Source organism: Dermochelys coriacea, chromosome 1 (genome assembly GCF_009764565.3).
Source record: "Dermochelys coriacea isolate rDerCor1 chromosome 1, rDerCor1.pri.v4, whole genome shotgun sequence".
NCBI classification, from domain to species: Eukaryota; Metazoa; Chordata; order Testudines; family Dermochelyidae; genus Dermochelys; species Dermochelys coriacea.
This window is the reverse complement of record NC_050068.2, coordinates 80,242,351-80,263,565: the sequence shown is the minus strand read 5'-3', so window position 1 is coordinate 80,263,565 and position 21,215 is coordinate 80,242,351. Positions and strand designations below refer to the sequence as shown.

General features: G+C 43.9%; 1 long non-coding RNA gene across 1 annotated transcript; it reads right to left on the bottom strand.

The window, feature by feature from the left end:
• Nucleotides 1-286: 286 nt before the first annotated feature.
• Nucleotides 287-16,001, bottom strand: LOC122457637. The gene is made up of 3 exons (XR_006277279.1): nucleotides 15,990-16,001; nucleotides 6,055-6,056; nucleotides 287-559 (listed from the first exon to the last, which is right to left on the bottom strand). It is a non-coding gene; the product is annotated as an uncharacterized LOC122457637 (long non-coding RNA).
• Nucleotides 16,002-21,215: the final 5,214 nt, after the last annotated feature.

Below are 21,215 nucleotides of genomic sequence, written 5' to 3'. Positions count from 1 at the left end.
CTTAGTCTACACTCAGCAAAATTAGTTATACAGCAGACAGAAACAATCACAGAACCAGACAGAGACCATGCAAATAAACAATAGCAAGTAGAAACTATAATGACAAAACAATACAGAAGTGAGGATTTCACAACTACATCTATAAAAAGACATAAGGGTTTCCCAGCTGTATCTATTGACAAGTGAGTTCTTACTGAACAGAAAACTATCAGACTAAACTTCCAATTACATCCTCTAGGCTCTTCCCTTTTTCTGGAGATAATACATCAGATCACCTTTCTAACAGCCCCAGATTGCCTTATTTCAATGTGACTAGTTTGGAATGTGAGGATGTGACCATACGCTTCCTAGTTCATGGCTGCCTCTACTGTTTAGCCAAAGATCTTAGCCTAAGAACAGGGCCTCAGACTGTCACTGTAAGAGAAGGCCCATAAACAGGCAGACTGTGATTTTTGATTCTTTCTTTTATACCTCTATAACTAGCTAAGTGATAAGAATACACCTAAATTCTTAAAGTATAGGCCTTTGCAGACAGGCCTGAATATCTATATCCTAACATCTGCCATGATTATCTTCTTCTGTTCCTCGTTGGTGATGGCAATATCTGGTCACAGTTGGCTGTCCATTCCAGGGATGGTGGAGTTCATGGCAACCTTTCTCACAGATGGCAGGATGGCTCTGATTAGACAATCTTGGATGGAATTGTGGTGCAGTTGCCAGGGTCTAGAATGGGGCTATACAAGACATGAGTTGTAATCCAACACCAACCAAAATTGATCACTTGAGCAACACAACTCTGTCTGTTGGATACCTAGGCAGAGTAGGTGTGTTCATGTAAATACAGTCTGGTCCTGAAGCTCATCACTAGCTGTCAGAGGAGAGCTCCTTTAGACCTTGCTTAAATCAACATGGCACTGCAGTGTCCCAAGTGAAAAAACAAAACATCAGCATGTTAACTCTTTGATTCAGCAAGGCAATATAAAAACTCATCCAGGATGGTTAAAAGCCTGCCAGAAGGCAACCCTAATTCAAGGCCAGGGCAGCAGGTGCTAGAATGTTCTTTTCAATATGATCCCTCAGATGTTAATTGAAATACAATTGCATTTTTGAGATTTTGATTTTGTTCACCTTTTTATTGCTTTACCTTTTTGCACTTCCTAGCAAAAGGAAATCATGATTGTACAACCATTACAATGTATCCTTTACATGATTCTTTTTTTCAAAAAGCCTTTAATTGAGAACTTTTTAATTTTTTTCCCTAATGTACCATACCCAAGAAAAGTATCACTTCACCCCTGCAGTTTGAGTCTTGTGTATGGAGAGCTACTGAGACAGTGTCACTTATTAAGAATAATCATGAGATTAGATCAGATGTTCAAGTATAGTTCAACAACATCTTGACCAAAATAAAACTAGAGAAAGGATCTGGTACAAAATGTTCAAATGCTTTCTATGTCCCTTTAGGTATTTTCTAATCACAGTGTGTTCAGACAGCAAAAAATTTTGTCAGTTATTTTTTCTTCATGGGAGACCATTTTAAAAACTAAGGGAAATTGTTCTTGGGGGGGAAAAAATCCCTATTTTGCAAACTCTTCATGGTTTCAGTACAAATGAATATTTTCAAACTGTACAAGCAATTTTTTTTTTTTACTGCCTTCGTATCAGATCTGTTAAATGCACACCAAGAATGTTGTTGTTATATGATATTTATTATTTTTGGAAAATTATACTTACAGTATTTTTGAACTGTACAATAATCCTCAACAACAGAAAAAACAAACACAGCCCCTCCTTGTTTTAAGGGCCAATCAAACATTTCCCATTTCCACCTGTATTCTTAGTTTCCAAGACTTAGGTTCATTATCAGCTATGTAAAAATGAAGAGAGAATAAAGCATTTTTCTGGATGCCCCTCAGTAATATTAAATTAAGCAATACCTCTAGCTCTTAGAAATCTACCATTTAGTACAATAGTTATAGTCCAACACTGGACCTATTTTACAGTTGTATTTTCATGGTGCATGTTTTTCTGATTCTGATGATCAAATCTTCAGCAGCAGGCCAACTATTTCAGAAGGCCTCATCTCTATGGAGTTATTTTCAAAAACTGAACAACATGATGTCTTCTTTTCTGGCGAGCCAGACTCTTTACTGGTGGCAAAGTCCAAACAAACAAACAAACTGGAAATTTGAGTAATCAAAACAAACAGAGCAACCAAGGCCCCTCCTGAAAGGGAGATTGCTCCTTGTCTCAAGCAAGGTGACTTTTTATACCAGATTGTCCCAATTGTCTACTGATATTATCCAAGTGGTATCAAAAGCACCTGAGAGCAAAACACAGCAAATGCAGCAAGGCTAAAGGCATAATCAGAAAGAAATGAATTAAATCTCAACTCTGATAGCCTATCCAAATACCAGGTAGGTGACAAATAGGAATGATATCATAATCCATATGTAAGAATGCTGTCATTAAATTCAGAATAGCCCCACCCTCTACTTCAATCCACTTGGCAAGAAGAATAAGATCATTTTCACAGTGTAATAAAGCAGTGGATAGTGTTTTCATTGATGTTGAATACTAACTAACAAAGTAGTCACCAATAAGCTTGAAGACAGGTTTCAGAGTGGTAGCCGTGTTAGGCTGTAGCAGCAAAAAACAACGAGGTTTTTGCCAATAAGCCTGAAGTTTGAATATCAAGCATTGAGTAGTTTGCTCACCTCTGCCCATCATGCACTTTGTTGGTGATGCTGCAAATTACAAAACTCCACTGGAATGGGGGATTTAGATACGTGCCTTATTTTTGCTATATTGAATGATTACAAAGTGTTGGGAGCAATCTCATATTCCTATGTATATGACACGGAAGAGAAGAGTAAGTAGTCAAATACAGAAGGGAGAGACAACCACTCCTCCCCCTGTGTATTTTCTCTCTCATTTGCAATTTTAGCCTAATAGCTCGTATAATATAAACGATTTGTTGTTGAACCAGAAAATATATCATTATCTACAATATCTTGTCTACAGATACTTCCTTCATACAATAAGCTAGTCAGACATGAAAAACTGGAGGGGGTTGCTTTCATTTTGGAGGAATAAAATGAGTCATTCCCTCTTGCTTGTCAGTGATCTGTTAGTCATTACACTAGCACTGTTATGTTTAAACACACACACAAGCACGCATGTGAATGCACTCATACCCCTAACGGAAGTAGAAAGAGTCTACAGATAGACAATTGAAATGATTAGAAGCATGAAGGACTTCCATGTGAAGACAGACTGAAGAGATTAGAATTGTTTAGTTTACACAGAAAACGAATTAGAGGGGATGATAGATATATACAAAACAACTAATGGTAAAAAGAAGGTCTGTTCAGTGGTCCTAATTATCTTCCTCATTATACAAAGACAAGGTGACATCCAGTGAAACTGAAAGGCAAGACATTTAAAATGGATGACACTCCCTCCCTACAGCACATAATCTGTGGAACTCCTTTTCCCAAGATACCATTCGGATCAAGACCTTAGTAGGATTCAAAAAGGGATTCAACATTTGTGTGAAGCACCTGGCTGCCACCTGCCCTGTGTGTTAAGAAGCCTTGTCTGTGCCTGCCAGAAGTCACCTCCCTGACTCCAGCAGCCACCTGTAACACAGGCACTCCACTCTCAATCTACACATGCTCTGTTGTCCCACTGCAGGTTTGTGATAGGCCAAACTCCAGCCCCTGAGCACTCTGAGTGTCTCCTTGGAGTGTCTGGAACCTATTTTGCTGGACACCCAGAGAATTCACAGATCCCCTGCTCCCGAAGGAACAACACCCCCAGCTTACCAGTGACACTTTAGGATCACCACTCCGCTCATCTCACAGCACTTAGGTTTATTTTATAAATTTGTTTAACAAAAGAATAGAGCAGGGATCAGCAACCATTGGCACATGGTCCCCCAGGGTAAGCTCCCTGGCAGGCCAGGCCGGTTTGTTTACCTGCCGCGCCTGCAGGTTTGGCTGATCACGGTTCCCACTGGCCACGGTTCACCGCTCCAGGCCAATACAGGCTGCGGGAAGCCGGTGCCAGCACTACCTGAACTTGATACTATCTGATTTCCCTGCAGAGCTCTAGGGCCAGATTCAAAAGTTACTCCTGATTTACACTGGTGTGAATTAAATAAAAATAGGGCCTTAGTGTCTGTGGAGTGTCCAGATCATACCCCTCTTACAATCTAACATTTCCAGTTTGAGGAGAATATACAGTATTGAGGAAACTCAGTGGGCTTTGTGTACACACAGAAGTCACACTGGTTAACTTAAACTGGTTAAAAAATGAATTTGTTAAACCAGAGCAAATCCCTTTGTGGACACAGTTTTATTGGTAATGCTTGTATCTGAAAAATACCATAAGATATTGTAAACCAATCCAGTTAAATGCATGCAACTTCATGTGTGCCTGTTCATAAATCAATTTTAACCTTAGTTTAGCTTGCACTTGTAATATAGAGTGCAAACACACACACTTTAAACCTGGCTAATAGCAATTTAGCTTGCACCTAATAGATAGAAACCAGGTTTAAATCAATTAAAAGTTGCACTGGTTTAACCCCACACCTGTAGTTAATGTGCAATGCTGTGTAGACCAGGCTTCAGCATGATGAATGTCACCGGTTTCTAAGTACTTCCCTCTGTCCCCATATAGGATGTCCCCTTGTGATGGAAGCATGAACTCCAAATAAAAACCAAACTTTTTTTTTGTTTTTGCTTCACACATGCGCACAGCAGTGTTTGAGAGGGGAAAGGGAACTAATGATGACTACAAAGTGAATATCTATTATGGAATTTGATACTCAAGCACATTCTCTTGTGCTTTGTGCCTAGAGAAGTAAATAAACTACAGATCGTAATACTGAGGCAAAACAATGCTAGAACGAAGGCATTTGCAGTTTCCCCTTTATAACTGTAAATGATTAATAATCACTTGTTCAATAATGATCACAGTGAAAATGACTAAATTGTTATTTCCTTAAACTAGTTTGAAATTACCATGTGCACGGGTTAAAAAAATGTTTTCCCATCACCCTAGGATTTCATATACAACAATGTTATTTGACTGAATAATGGATTATAAGTGTTTTTTTCCTGAAACTACAGTATATCAAATGCTACTTTCAATGCAGCTAAAAAGAGAGCTTCTGTGACAGTGATTTCTGAGCTAGTTTTGAAAATGTGGCTATTGTTCATGCCAAGGTTTTATTGTAATCATTCAATTCTAAAGATGAGATTCATAAGGATGACTTAGGCACCTAAGTCCAGGACTTAGGTATCACTGGCATTCACAGACTCCCACTCAGCTGCCACCTAAGCCCGTATGCACCTAAGTTTCTGCTGTTGAAGTCCTGAAGCAGCTGCCCAACAGTGCAGTGCCTCACACTTACGCCCCATTGAGATCCACTAACTAGGCACTCTGCTGCCTAGCTTGTATTTAGGGCCCAGTCCAGTAGTCATGCTGAGAGCATATCTAAACCCACACAAAATGGCAGGAGGAAGATTGGCTGCTACTGCTGTGCTATCCATTAGTCCGCTGGCCAGTGGCATCACTCCATGAGATGGGAGAACTGGGTCCAAGTCCCCTTCTGCTTAAGGCAACCTCTCAGTAGAGTGCCCTAAGCCCTGGGCTATGGAGTCAGTTGTTGCATTGCTCTGTTTCAGTGAATATTGAATTATTTATTAAAAACTAGAACATCTTAAAAAGAGATAGAGATTCCTGCCCCAGATCATCCCATAGCCCAGAGTTTAGGGCACTCTTGTGGGAGATGGGAATTGAACCCAGGCCTTCCCTATAGGGACCTTAATGTGGGCGTAGTCTTTACAGAATTTTTGTGGAGGATTCAAGAATCCTGATCTTGATATTTGCAATGGTCTATGTGATGCTTGGCTGCTCTATGGTGAAAAAGTTACTGGACAGGAGTAATTTATTTAGCTTCACTTAAGGTTGTGTTTAGAGATTGTAAACTATATTTTGGGGTTATTCTGGATGATATTTGAACTGTAAGATTTTGATTGACACGTCTGGCCAATTTGTGTTGTCCAAAAGTGTGAGTCCAAATGGAAGGCATTATGCTGCAACTTAGAAGTGAGCCCATATTTGCATTTAAAAATGGATTTAGATTTTGATTGCTTTAATGTCGAGAATTTTTGCAGAGCTGCATTTGTGAAACAGTGTTTTAGTAACTGTACAGTTATTTTGCGAAGCATGATTCTAGTAATTATAGCAACCTATAAAAAGTTAGAATTTTAAAGTAATAATTTGTTGCTAACCTTTCTAAGTATCTGAGAATATGAGACTAAATCTGGCAAACCTAGTTAAAATAGTGGTTGCTGATTTTTCTGCTTACATTTCAGAGTACACTTGTATTATATGTGCCTTATGGTTTGATATTTTTTCTGCATTTCTGTAGGTGTGCTAGTTCACCTAAGAGCACAGTATCTTTTCCTCTCATGCTGCAGATGCTATTAATGACTATTATTTAGCTAGATGTACATGCCTCATTATTTGTAAAACAGTAGTGCCTACACTGTACCAGGCATTGAGATATGTACATGCTTCAATATCATTATTTGTGGTAGGTAGTGCCTACTTTGTATCAGGCACTGTACATACCCATATCAAAGAGACGGTCCCTACCTCAAAGAGCTGACAGTTTAAGGTTGTATACACTCATTCATTCATGCAATGGGAGTATTCAACTGTGTAAAGCTACTCATGTATATAAGGGTTTGCAAGATCAGGACTTCTCTTATTGTGTGAATGTAAGATGAAAACAGAGAGGGCTAGAAGAACAGAAAGATGATGGAAAAGGACAATATGATTAATGGTGACGTGTCAGGGTTATTTAGACCAAATCAAAGAAAATTCTAAATTATTGTATTTAGCTTTATATTTCTCTTTCTCTGTAATTTTAAGTTCGTAATCTTTCTTGAAGAAGTGGGTGTTGAGAAGGCATGTAAACACAGAGTGAGGAGGCAGATGTGGTGAGGGTGGGAGCCTGAGACATAAGGTTCACTGTTCTGACAGGTTTCAGAGTAGCAGCCATGTTAGTCTGTATTCGCAAAAAAGAAAAAGGAGTACTTGTGGCACCTTAGAAACTAACAAATTTATTTGAGTATAAGCTTTTGTGAGCTACAGCTCACGTCATCAGATGCATGGTATGCTTATGCTCAAATAAATTTGTTAGTCTCTAACTTGTTAGTGCCACAAGTACTCCTTTTCTTTTTTACTGTTCTGACAGAAGCCAAAAGGAACATGTTTACTAGAGGAAGCCTTGGAATGGATGAGAACTAGCACACCTACCCTTCATTGAACAATTGCTTCTTTCTTTCCTCACAGTTGACCAGGAATGGACAAGGCTGTTGATGGAGAACAACATGGATCAAATAAATTCACAGCTGGTAAGACACATGAAGGAATCCTCATCAATTAAAACTATGCTCACAGAGGGAAATTCACGAGGATCTTCATACACTAAGAAACAGGATCTTTAGAAGAACTGAGGGATAGTGAACAACTTTGGGGAAAGGGAAAGAAGGAATTTGACTGCACTAAAACCCAGCTTTTGCTAGTTTGAGGGCAGGGTGGGGATAGAAATCTGATTTAAGGAAGGAGAAAGCAGAAAAGAAGAATATTTCTGCTATTTACATAGAGCTAGTTGACTTTTGTGAGAGAGTAAAAATGATTACTGGTCTTACATTAATTGCTAAAGAGACATGTCCGAAGCAGATTACTGTACCAAGTAGTGATGCATCATAATAGCTAATTACAGCCAGTCAACTACAGTGGAAGACGCTGGCTGGGTTACTGCACTTGAAGGGAACAGCAAGGACTCAAAAGCTGGATGAAGATAATTCATCCAGGGAGCAAATAGGAAGAGACAATGGGGAGTGAAGAGAGAGTTAGACTGAGAAGAAGTGTCTTTTGTTTTTCTGGTAGGAGGATTTTGAAGTTTTGACGGATATATGTCCGTTATAGGCTTAGTCCATCCTTGTTACTGCTGACCATCTAAACTCAATTTGAAAAAAAAATCCCCAAAGAATCAGCAGATTGCATTAAGCTATGAATCCGAGGTTGTTGTTTCAGCATGTCAAATTCTCTGTATTAGGGACTTGCTCAGTCTCAGGCAACATCCTGCCTTCTGAGTTGATTTATGGGTTTTGCTACTGCAGCCAGGTGTTGACAGAAAATTGATAATTCCAATGAAGTGCTGTACCCCTTTCAAATCCTCTGGAGCTGACATGTCGCTGACTGCCTTGATCTTGTTAGGATCCGCTTTCAGTTCCTCTGCCATGAGCAGATGTCCAAGATATGTCACCTTACCCTGTTTGAGTTGCATTTTTTATGAGTTCAGTTTTCTGTTCTTGTCCCTGCATTGCTGTAGAAAATCTTATAGTTTTCTGTCATGATCTAGTATGGCTTCTGTATCATTACTTCCTACACCTACAATGAGGATATCATCTGCAATTATTTTCACCCCAGGCAGTCCTTCCTGTGCTTGGATGAGTCTTCTCTGGAACACCTCTGGTGTTGGGCGTATGCCCATTGGCATGCAGTGCCATGTGTAGCAATCAAATGGTATTGCAAAGGTTGTCAGTATGCCAGACTCTTTATGCAGGCTTGTATGCCAAACCCGTTACTCAAATCACAGACCATAAAGATTCTGGCTTTAGAAAGTTCTTGCAGGATGCTACCACTTGTGGACAATAGATAATGGCATCATCTTAGTGCCTGGTTCAGTGGCTTGGGGTCTATGCCGATGCATAGTTTGACTGATGGCTTCTTTACCACCACCATGCTATGACTCAGGCTATGGCCACTACAGGTGTTGTGATACTACTGCTCTGCAGTCTTTTGAACTCCTTACATACTGGATTACATAATGATTAGTGCACAGGTTCCACTGTAGGTTCACAGCTTTCACGTGAGGCACCCAGCACCTTTGAAAATATTCCTGTATGGTTTTAAAATTGTCTCCATTGTCCATGGGACTCCCCTTTGGCTTCTTGCACTGCAACTATAGCATTCTGATGCTGCACCCTGATCAGATCCATTGCTTATATGGCTATATGGCACTTACTATTCACAAACTTAAGTTGGCATTATCTATTGTTTTTCAGGTTAGTTATTATGAGGTCACATGTTCCTACAGGCTGCATTATGCTCTCATTGTATATTATAAGAGTGTGCCTGCTCTTTATAATGGTGTGTTGAAATCCAGTTCACCCCAAGGAACCACATTATTGGAGGCCCTGCTATCCAGGGGAAATCGCACAGGCAATTTCCATATTAAGATTATTGCATGCAGAGAAGTTGGTATTGCACCTTGCAACTTTCTGGCCCTGGCAGCCTGAACCTGATATGATCTAGGACTCAAGGAGAGAGTCCAATGTCATCATTGTCTTATGTGCCTTCCCCTTCTTGTACAAGTATGACTGAATCTTTCAGGGTCTTTCCTCTGCTCTTGCACACATTGTTCAACTTGCCACATTCCTTGCAATGTTCTCCTAGCATTGGGCACCTTTTCTTTACCTACTCATGCTGTCTCCCCCAGTAACTGTATCTAACTCTGGGTATGGAACCCTTGGTACCTGCTCTCCTTTGCTGTTGTCTCTCTGCATGTACTTCTGGTGATGGCATGTCTCCTAGAGCTTTCATTCGTCTTTTGAGTCTTCACTGCACATACCATGTCTAAGCAGCTGTCTAATAGGAGATTGCCTTCCCAGAGCAGCTGTTCCCACAGGTGGTGATCCCAAGTGCCACAACTATTCAGTCCTGACTCAGGGAGTTTATCAGGTTCCCAAAACTGCATGTAGCAGCCAGTATGCTTAAGGCAGTAACATAGGGGTCTAAGTCTAAGTCTATCCGCTCCCTTCAGATTGGTCTCTAGTGAAAATCCTGTGTTGCTCCACAGTGAAGCTGAATGCAGGCTAAATTGAACAAGTGAATCTTTATTAAACTCTGTGCACAGCTCTATCCATGTCGCTGAATTGCTTCCAGCCTAACTCCACTCATTCCCTAATTCTCCTGGTATCCTGCCCATAACAGTCCCCCCAGGAAACATGGGGCATCTGACTCCAGTTCCACTGACCATGAAACACTGACCAGCTCTAATCATGAATTTACTGAGTACTGTTCTCTTGTGATGGTATGGTAAAACCTGGCTGGTGGAGCAACAGTTTAGTTTAGCTATTACAGGCGCAGGGCCTTTGCAACATAGAGACTTGTGGCCTAATTCTAAAACAGTTGCGTTAGTGAGGATCCTGCACCTGTAGGGAGTCCTACTGTATTTGCAGAATTGAGGCCCCAGCATTGCACAAAGTGTGTAAAATAGAAACATAACAAGATCTCAAGAGGTTATAATCTGCATACTTTAAGTTACTTCATTATCCCCCCCTAAACATCCAGTGGCTCAGCACAAATTTGGGGTTATTTTAAAGATTATACACACTGAGTATTCCTTCTGCCTTGCTATTAAATCATATTTTCTTATGCAATAATCTGTGATTTTAACAAGAGTCATGGTCAGACTTTCTGCTATTTCTACTGTGAAGCAACAGATCTTTACCAAATATACACATTTATAACAGTCACAATTTTCCAACAGCACATGTTTATCAAATTAATTTTAAATGGTTGATGATCCTTTAGGGTGACCTTTCAAATCATAATTCAATATTGTGAAAGTCTGGCCTTTAAATATAGCAAATTTAATTTACATACCACTGCCTCTTACATGACAATGTAATAATAATAAATGCTCCTGAGGTAAAGCTCTCCATTTTCTTGGTTGGTTCATTCACTATTCTTGTGTGCTCTTATCTTGCTTTGCGAATATGAATTTTGTTCCTACATATTGTAATTACTGCTGACATTTGCCAGTTCCAAGGCTCAGTGTTGCCTTTAATTTTTACCTCAGTGTAAAAGAGGAAGGGAGAGTGAGCGCTTATGCTGACGCAGTTCATGTTTAACAACCATGATTTCATCTTTTATAATAGCTAGCTAGTAGCTGAGCTGTTTCACCTCACCACATTCTGGATGGCCATGTTCTGATTGTTCCACTGACGAATATTCTACTTCCATACACTTATCATTTGTTAATGTTTCATTAGGCAAATGACCTTTTCTGATAAGTTCATAGAGCCAAATTCTAAATTAGCATCCAAGTTTGCATACCAACAAGTGCAGACACAGCATTTGGTCTTCTTAAAATTTTGAATTTGTACAAGAAGCATGTAATGTCTCTCAAAATCCTGTCAGCCAGTCGTGCTTTGTAATGTAGCTACAGCAACTTTAATTGAATCAAACTAACAATGAAAATGGAGTAACAAAGATAATTAGTTTAACACAGCAAGTGAGTCTTTGTTACAAACCACATCCAGCACCACTTCTTTCTTGGGTTCAATTGCCAATTTCAACTTCAGGTGTCAGAGTAGCAGCCGTGTTAGTCTGTATTTGCAAAAAGAAAAGGAGTACTGGTGGCACCTTAGAGACTAACAAATTTATTAGAGCATAAGCTTTCGTGAGCTACAGCTCACTTCATCCGATGAAGTGAGCTGTAGCTCACGAAAGCTTATGCTCTAATAAATTTGTTAGTCTCTAAGGTGCCACCAGTACTCCTTTTCTTTTTGCGAACTTCAGGTGTAGTTGCTTCAAAAATGAAAAATGTTTTGAACTCTCAGGGCTTGCAGGGTTTAGGAACATAGAAATGAAGTAACCAGACATCCACTAGTTCTTAAAGCTTCATGCAACACTTCAAAGCCAGCAGGCATATTGGACAGAGGATGTCTATCCAAATAATGGCATGTGCAAATGATGTTTGGTAAGCAAAAACTTAAGATCCTGAGATGGTGCATGCAGTAAAAAGGCAAAACTTAAGGACTAAATTATGTTCTCACTTACCACTGTGAAACTCCAGAGACATCAGCATCAGAAGCAGTATTTCTAGACAAATGTATTCCCCTTTCTTTGCTGTAGCAAACAATGGAGGAAAGGTTTCTGTGCGGGGAATCTAAAAGGTTCTCAGATTTGAATAATAAAACATGACTTGATTATCCTGCTCTTTACAAATAAGAGGCATGATTTTTTTTTTTGCAGTCAAATAATGTTTTCATTTTTTTCCACATTGCCAACAGATGAAAGAAGCAGGAAAATTCCCACTCTCTCATATCTGGTCCAGTTCTACCACTCTTGTGATGGAAAAGTATCTTATTTTGATTGCATGTAGCCTCGTTGTAAGTAGTCTCGTTGAAGAGTGAAGTATTATTGCTCAAAGTGTAGCATATTCAGGCCCTTAGTAAGATAACAAAAGTTGCAGTGAAAGTGATAAATTGAAATACTTAGGCTACTGTGACCCAAGCTGCTACTATTTTAGAAATAACAGAGGTATAGCATTTAAGGTCAGAAGACCACCAGATGATCTAGTCTGACTTCCTATATATCACAGGCCACTAAACACCACTCAGTCATCCCCAAACCAAGCCAAGAACCAGAATTAGACCAAAGTATTACAGCCCTCTGGAAACTATTATGTACCACCAGCAGAGAACAGGAAGGACTGAGGTGCACCAATGCATGGGGCCCCTGCAGTGGCAGGGAATGATTTAGTGAAATATACCTACATGATCCTAGCAAGCGACCCATGCCCCATGCTGCAGAGGAAGGCAAAAGCATGTATTATGGTGTGTGCTCACTGCTGGAGTGCCCCCTGGTGTGAGGATGTGGTGTGTTGCAGAGGTTTTTCCATCATGGCCCCCCAGTTTGTCTAGCATTCTAGCCTTATTATGGTCTGTGGTTTTTGTGTCCTGGCCCTCTGGCCAGGTTGCCTTTCAAACCCAGTTCCCTTATGGGGTAACACAAGTCCAAGCAGGGCAAGCCCACCATCTATAGGCCTTTATGTCAAACCTTCAGTCCCCTTTCAGGACTGTCAGTCTTTTCCTCTCTCAGTTCTGAGGCTCCTATTGTCTCCTTTGCTGGGAAGAGGTCACGGAACCAAGGCCCACCCTTTCTTCTGGGTTGCAGATCTAGGACCCTGTCTTAGGCAGTTAAGGATTGCTCTTTCAAGTCCCTTCGCAACTCCCTGGGTGGCTCCTGTCTTTCCTTGTTCATCACCATCTCTTGTCAGGCTGTAGAGTCTGTTCCTGCTATGATTCAATCACCTCATATGTCTCTTTCCCATCTGGATACTGAGGAGGAGCTTCTTGAAATCCACTCCCAGCCTTTCTGGCCACTGGGCTCTGATCCATGGTGTTAGCTATATCTCTGTAGGGCAGGAATTGCAGCCCTTTCTTGTGGAGCTGGGCGGCATCTCAGGCAGCTTCTCCATCTCTCCTTAATACAGGCATTCCCCCAGCTCCTCCCCTGGAACTGGGGTCTCATTGAGACCATCTGCAGGCACTCAGCCCGTTCCTCTTCTAGCTGGCCCTTTCCCCTCTCCCGATCAATCCTTTCACCTTAAGGCTAGAGAGTGCAGCAGTCAGATCTTTTTCTGTGCTGGAGAAGGCAGCATAAATACTTGTCTACTTCCCCCACTCGTTCCCAATTTGTTGGGTGAGAGGGAAACTTTACCCCACCCTGAAGAAGCTCCTGATCTCAGGCCTTTAAAGGAACAGTAACAGGTTTCTCTCCCCTAAATACTATTTACTCGCAGGACTGCTTCCTGCTACCTATATCACTTATTTCCCAGATCCTTGCCTATTCAGACCTCCCTAGCTCTTAAAGGGCCACACCTGCAGGTGATGGATAAGCTAACCCTTAGGCCTTACCACCATTAAGGGGCAACCTAACCCCACTATGCCATATTAAACAATTCTCTTAATTTCCTTTGAAATGCTAATTGTCTGGGAGCTATCATTCAGCCAATTAATCAAATTCCAGTTAAATCTTATCAAAGATAACTGTTGGAGGGATTCTAACACTAACATATGGTTGGTTGCAAACACCAAGAAATCAGCAGTATATTGCACATATTCTATCCTGTGATTAAAGGTAACATTTGCTTTCATTTACAGGCTTTTATTATGTGAATGACAGATCACTGGGTGATTTGAGTTTGGCATGAAACAAAAAAAAATCAACTAACACCTTTAGAATAAAGAATTCTATATATTTATGAAGGGACTTATATGGCCCCCTCATCTGATCATTGTCCACTTATTTAAAAATAAAAACAATTCTACTCTATAGAGGTTCTTATGTCACTCATCACCATAGCATCTGAGTGCCTTCCACTAGTGCATTAAGCAATGTGATTAACATCTGTCATGGGTTGTTGTTCTTTCATCCTCGCCCCAGTGGAGTGTTTGGGGGGGGGTCTATATCTATCATATACCATCATAAACCTCACAACTTTTGCTCTAAGTACAAAGTACATTTCTTTGACCTTGTGTTCTCTAACACATTTTGCAACATGGGTATGTGTATTGATATTTATATATACACACACCCATGTTGCCATATGTTTGTTAGTGAATGCAAGATGAAAGGAATGCAGCTTGTTCTTGGAGTGGAAGATAGTGATGTTCATGATTGTTCCTGGTGGAGTTCATTCCATAGTCTTGAGCTGACTCCTGAGAATTTCTGTCTCCTGTAGAGATGAGTTTTACCCTTATTGTTAAAAGGTTCCATTGTGCAAGAGGGGCGGCGGGAAGTGGGGGGGGCGGTAGAAATTGTTGACCACTGTCTTCATCCCATAACTTTAGATGACATTTAGATATCCAAGGCATTCAATGGCCTGGGACTAGAAAATAAGGACCAACTTGAACTTGAGTCAATATTCTAGGGGAAAACGAATGTAGGGAACAGAGGACAGGTGTGGTGTGTTCACAGTAACCCAGGTTGCTGAAGAGATGTGCTGCAGTGTTCTGTATTAGTTTGAGTTTCCTAACAGTATCTCTCCTTGTCCCCACTCCCAGTTTCCCTTCCCAGCCTGTAAAAGAATAGCTTGATTAGTTAATAAGGTTTTTTTGTTTTGCTGATGTTTATGTATGTGAATGAGTTGGTGTATTGTACATGTATGATAAGAAATTGCTGAGGGAAAGCTGAGTTGAAGCAATTAGTTTTGCATTCAGTCTTAAAAATGCTTAGTGCTGTAGTCTTCATTATCATTTGTGGGAGTGAGTTCCATAGCCTAAGTCAAGCTCCTGTGAGAGTCTCCTGTCTTCTGTACTCCAATTCTTTGCCACTGGGATGTAGCTGTCATAGAAGTCCTGGTTATACAGAGAGAAATTATTTTTAAGGGAACTAAGGCCAATCAATCCCATAAAGGGATTTAAAATGGGGAGTCATGTCTACACTACCCTCCACTGTAGACTGCAGTGTGGAAACAGAAGTCCACCACTAAATGCTGCACTGTAACTCCCCCATGTGGATGCAAACTAAAAGGTTCCTAGTCTGCTTTAATCTAATCTAGTCCTCTCCAAGCAGGACTACATTAATGGAATAATCTTTTAATTTGCACCTGCAGTGCCCACATGGGGGAGTTATGGGGCAGTGTTCTGGTGTGCACTGCTGTACACATATCCCTACTCCAAACTGAGTAGGACTGGACTGACTGGAATGGGCAACAAGGAATGGATCACTTGATGATCACCTGTTCTGTTCATTCCCTTCCTAGGGCATTGGCCCCTGTCGGAAGACAGGATATTGGACTAGAGGGACCTTTGGTCTGACCTAGTTTGGCTATTCTTATGTTATGTTGTTAACCGAGCAGCAGTGTAGACATGACCATTGTCCTTGAACTGTATTCTGCATTCTGAGAGAGCAGAGCGATGGGTTGATGTGTTCACGGCAACCTGTGTTGCTAAGGAGACAGGCAACTGCCTTTTGAGCTAACTGGAGTCTAGGGTTTGTGGCTTCATTCCCAGATATAAATAATCATAATATAAATAAGCATGATTCTTATTTTCCAATGTATACAATAGATTTAAGTAGTTACAGTCAGTCAGAAGTGTCACAGTTCACAAGGATTTGCATGGAACTATATTTGTATTGTAACTGGCTTCAGAAGAGAATTCTGGATAGCTGACATTTCCATTTTCTGAATGCTTATTACTGTACAAAAATGCATATAAGCAATCTCATTAATAAAATCTTATCTAAAGCTTGAAGGGGGGGCCAAAATAGTCACAACAACATGAAATATTATGAGAGAGAAAAGGGGAGGACATAGCGTGCTTCACCATCATGAAAGTTTAGTTTTATTTTACACATGCCTATGATTTGTACTCAGTCTTTTTACATATATACTTAAGCTGCAGTCAGGGGGCAGGAAGTGGGAGGGGGCAGGGGCCAGGCTGTTTGCGGAGGCACAGCCTTCCCTACCCGGCCCTCCGTACTGTTTCGCAACCCTGATGTGGCCCTCGGGCCAAAAAGTTTGCCCACCCCTAGTTTATACTGTAGCAACCGGCATGGAACCTGGAGAGAGAATCATAGGTTGCAAAAGGGAAGAGTTTGGAGGAGGCAGCAGGAAGTCAGTCTGTTTGCACATGGCTAGAATAGTAACTGTAACCTCTATAAACAGCTCTCTTTATAAGAAGACCACTTAGTACTAAGTTACTCTGCCTTAAAATTGCTGGGGTTGCACCTTTCTAAGTTCAATTTTCTTGAGATTTTTTTTAACAAAATGAAGGTTTAAAGCTCCATTAAACTGAAAACTTCAGACTCATCTTAACTGTGAAATTGTGACCAGTGACCCGCTAACAAAGTACTGGGAACAGAAAAATAGTGAGGGAAGAAAGGTGGCAGCTGGAAGATAGATCATGACAGAACCTCTTTAATAGTTGTTTCCCAACTCTCTCTCTGTCAGCTCATTGTTGTGTTGAGTTGTTTTACATTCTTTGCAAGTTTTCCAGTGTTGCTGGCATTGCTGAGCTTCACGGTGGTGCTTTTAAACATTCTAAATGGGGAAAAAAAAATGAGGCACATGAAAAAGCTTGAACCAAGCAAAAATTGCTGGAAAGCTGTGGGTGTCCCAGAACAGTTGTTTTAGCACAGAAGGCTGAAAAAAGTTATTACACTACAGCAACTCTAGATTTTCAATCAGAAATACTGCTGCAATTTCCTACAAAAAATTTTGGGCAGAGTTTGATCTCTCCCTGGTAGTTTCACTTCATACTGTTATCACTAATATTAAATCTTTAAAATATGAAGCATCAGCTTCTTGACTATCTAAACTAGAGCAGGATGTACAAGCCCAAGGAAAACCGCTCCAAACTGGGAGTGAACAGAGCATTGGATTTTCTGATGTATTTTGAAACTGCCAGATATTTTGCAGCTTTGGCTGCATTATTTTAATATGAAAGTAAAAACATTGGATAGCAAATTTAGAAGAAGGATGTTCTTGTGCTTAAGGCACTGGACTGGATCTCAGAAGAAATAGATTTAATTTCCAGCTCTGTTTTCCTGTGCAAGTCACTTTCTCTCTCTGTGATCTGTTTCCCCATCCATAAGGTAGGGATGATAATACTACCTTTCTCCTAGCCTTTCTTTCTCTAATCTGTGTAGAACGTGGTCTCTGCCCCAAAGAGTGTTTCTCTTACCCCACAATAGGGTCTCTCGACACTACAAGCATACAGATAATGCAAGTCATGATTTAAGGCTACTCAGCGTAAAAAGGAGGATAAAGGACACAGAAACCATTGCTAATATCCAAAATCTTTTCAAAACACTATTGAGCACTGTGACAAAGCTCTGTCCTTGTCTCCGTGGGTCTCGCATTTCCTGGCAGATTTCGCTAGCCTCAGAGGCTCACTGTGACCCTCCATGTAACCCTTCTCTCTCTAGAGAGAGAAGGGTCACAGTCTACTGAGCCATTTTTATCATAAGCCAGCAAGGGAGGTGAGGAGAATCCGATGAAGTGAGCTGTAGCTCACGAAAGCTTATGCTCTAATAAATTTGTTAGTCTCTAAGGTGCCACCGGTACTCCTTTTCTTTTTGCAAATACAGACTAACATGGCTGCTACTCTGGCTCCCTTGCACAGTTTCTGTTGTCTCCCAGTCTCAGTGATTAATTGGGGGGGAGGGCAAATGGGGGAGCCAAGGCCTACCCTCTACTCCAGCCCAGGGACCCTAATAGTATCAGGTATGGTAGCTGACCTTTCAGAAACAGGACACGAACAATTTTCTGGGCTACTTCCCCACAGCAGCCCCCACTTCCTCAAGTTCCATTTCACCCTTACCTCAGGGCCTCCTTCCTTATGCCTGATATGGTGTGTACTGCTCAGTCTCTCCAACAACACAAGTTCCTCCTACAGCTCCTGACATGCGCACCCATCTGACTGACTGGGGGGCTTTCAACTAGTTTCAGCCAGCCCCTGATTGGCTTCATGTGTCCCAATCAACCTAGCCTTCTTCCTGCCTCTGGAAAGTTCTTAATTGGCCCCAGGTGTCTTAACTGACCTGGAGCAGCTGCCATTTCCCTTATCCTGGCACCAGGGATTTGTTGAACCTGGAGCGAATTTCTCTCTCTCTCTCCCACTGCTCTCCCATAGCCTTCTAGCTTGGAGGGAGGTGGGAAGCTGCTGCTACTAGGCCCTAAGCTCTCCCTGCTGCTCCAGCTGCTCCCCTGGCTGGGCCAAACACCCCCCATTCTCTGCTACTTGGCTGCTGGACCCCCCACTCTTGGGTGCTGCTACTGCTGCAACTGCAACCCTGGGGTGGGGAGGGGGCTGCTAGCCCACTCCCCAGAGAGGAGGAGTGAGGGACCCCAGCCACTGCTGTTATGGATACCACCACCACCACCACCACCTGAGAGGGGTCCTTTCTGCCTGCCTGGACCACCACCTGGAGCTCCTGGAGCTGCTGCTGCTGCAGAGGCCGCTGCCTGGAGCTGCTGAAGCCCGAGGAGGAGAAGAAGAGGATCATCTGCCAGTGGGGCAGCACCTAGAGACTTTGCAGACCACCGTGGAGGGGGCCCTAAGACTGAGTAATTTTCAAACTGTGCTCTTGTGGTGGGGGTTTTGACTGTGTTTGTAGGGACACAGGGGGTGTGGCGTGGAGCTGCCCCCTGATCCATCTGTGTGTCCCCCCCAACCCCCACCACTATTACCACCACCGCTGCCCCCTCCACCACCCCCACTGGCTGTATACCATCTGCCTCAGCTCCTGCCTCTGGACTCAGCTGCTTACTTGGCTTGCCACGCCCTATTTCCACCCTTTGGGCCAGAAGCAGCAGCAAGCTAAAAAAGACTTGTGCAAGTGCACATGGGCACATGTGCCCCCCCTGGACTGCCTAACCCCCAGCTTTGCCTTTTACTACCTGCCCCATTTGCCACTTGCTTTGCCTCCTCTTTTGCTCCAGCCCCCCTTACTAGCTTCAGTTTGTTTGCCTGCCCCACCCATTTCCTTCTGCAGCCTTTGTTTGTTTGCCCCGCCCCAGCCTCTGAAGCTAGCCCCTTGGTTTCCCTGTTCTACCCCCAGACCGCTTAGCCCCTCGCTCCATGTGCCCATGCCCCCTCCCATGCACTTGTGCAACTCCCCATTTCAGTTGCAACCCTCTTCACTGCACCTTCAATGTTGTTGAATCCCCTTCCCACATAGTGCACCAAGAGGAGCCGGAATTTCCACCTTGTGTCGGTGACTGACCCCTAACCCCTGATTGCCCCCCGTCCAGCCCACCCCTTTTGGCGCCCTCCTCCCCTGCCTGCAGCCTAGCGGGGAGGAGTGGTCGACCTGCTTCCCCTCTCCCCTCCTCCTTTTGATGTCCTCCCTTTCCTCCTTGCTCATGATGGCGGGGGATGAGACGGGTGAGACCTCTCCAGTAGCCCGAGCTCCCCCTCCCCCGCCTGCCCCTCTGTCACCCCCCCAAGCTTCTACGTCCGCTGCCAAACCATCTGCCATCGCCCCCGCTGGGGCACCAGCAGCGACGGGCACCGGGGTGACCTCCACTGCTGCCACGTCTATCACCCCCTCAGATTTGGGGGGAGTCCTCCCAGCCGGCGGGAAGGGCCAGGGGAAGAAGAAGGGGAAGGGCCCCGCTAAAAAGACCAGGCCCTCCATGGCAGGGGCTGCCCCCAATGCCCCGGCCCCATCTCCAGCTGGGGCGCCCCTCCCCGCTGTTCCCTCCACCAGCTCTGCAGGTGTCCCTCCCCCGGCCCCCAGAGCATACGCCCAGGTGGCGGCAGCCCCTTCGCCTGCCGCTACATCATTTCTCCAGCCCACCGCCTCCGCTACCATCTATAGCGGCCGGGGCCCCTTTCCCACCATGACCAGGAAGCACGGCGTCCGTTGCCTCCTGGTGCCCGCCTCACCCCACGTGGAGACCTATGTGCGAGCATTGGCGAGGGTGGTGGGGCCCACGGCCATTGTGGCGGCCTCCAAAATGTATGGCAAGGTCGTCTTCTTCTTAGCATCGGAGGCCGCCGCCCAGGAGGCGGTGGAGAAGGGCCTGGCGGTGGGGGGCGTGTTCGTCCCCTTAGAGCCGCTAGAGGATCTGGGCGTCCGCCTGGTCCTGACCTCCGTCCCTCCCTTTCTCCCCAATGCAGCCCTGTTACCCACCCTTTCTACCTTGGGAAAGCCCATCTCTGTCATCAGCCCTCTCCCGTTGGGCTGCAAAGACCCCGCCCTCCGTCACGTCCTCTCCTTCCGCCGGCAAGTGCAGCTTCAACTGCTGCCGGCGGCGCGCGACGGAGAGGCACTGGAGGGGTCCTTCCTAGTCCCCTACCAGGGGACCCATTACAGGGTGCATTATTCCACCGGGGAGGCCCGGTGCTACCTCTGCCGGGCGATGGGGCACGTCCGGAGGGACTGCCCCCTGGCCCGGGAAGAAGGGCCATCCAGGACCCCCGAGCCCCGTCAGGGCACCGGCCCCGTCATCGCCGACGCCCCTGGCTGCCCGGCACCTGAAACCGCCCCTCCTCCTTCACAATCCACCATTGCTCCCGCTCAGGCCCAAAGGGCACCTCCCCCACTATGCCCAGACGAGCGGGAGAACCCCGCCCCCGCTGCTTGCAATCTGGCGGGGCCTGTGGAGGAGGGTGCGGCAGGGACAAGCGCCAAGCATGGGAGAGGGCCCGCCCCAAGGGGAATCTTCCCTCCCTTGTGCTGCCCCACCGTTACCCCCTCGAGTCCCTGAGCCATGGCCTCTGCCCCCTGACACAACCCCTGCTAGCCAGCCCCCGGATGATGCCATGGAGGGCTGGGCCCTAGTCCAGGGGAAGCGGGGCAAGCGGAAGGCTCGAGCT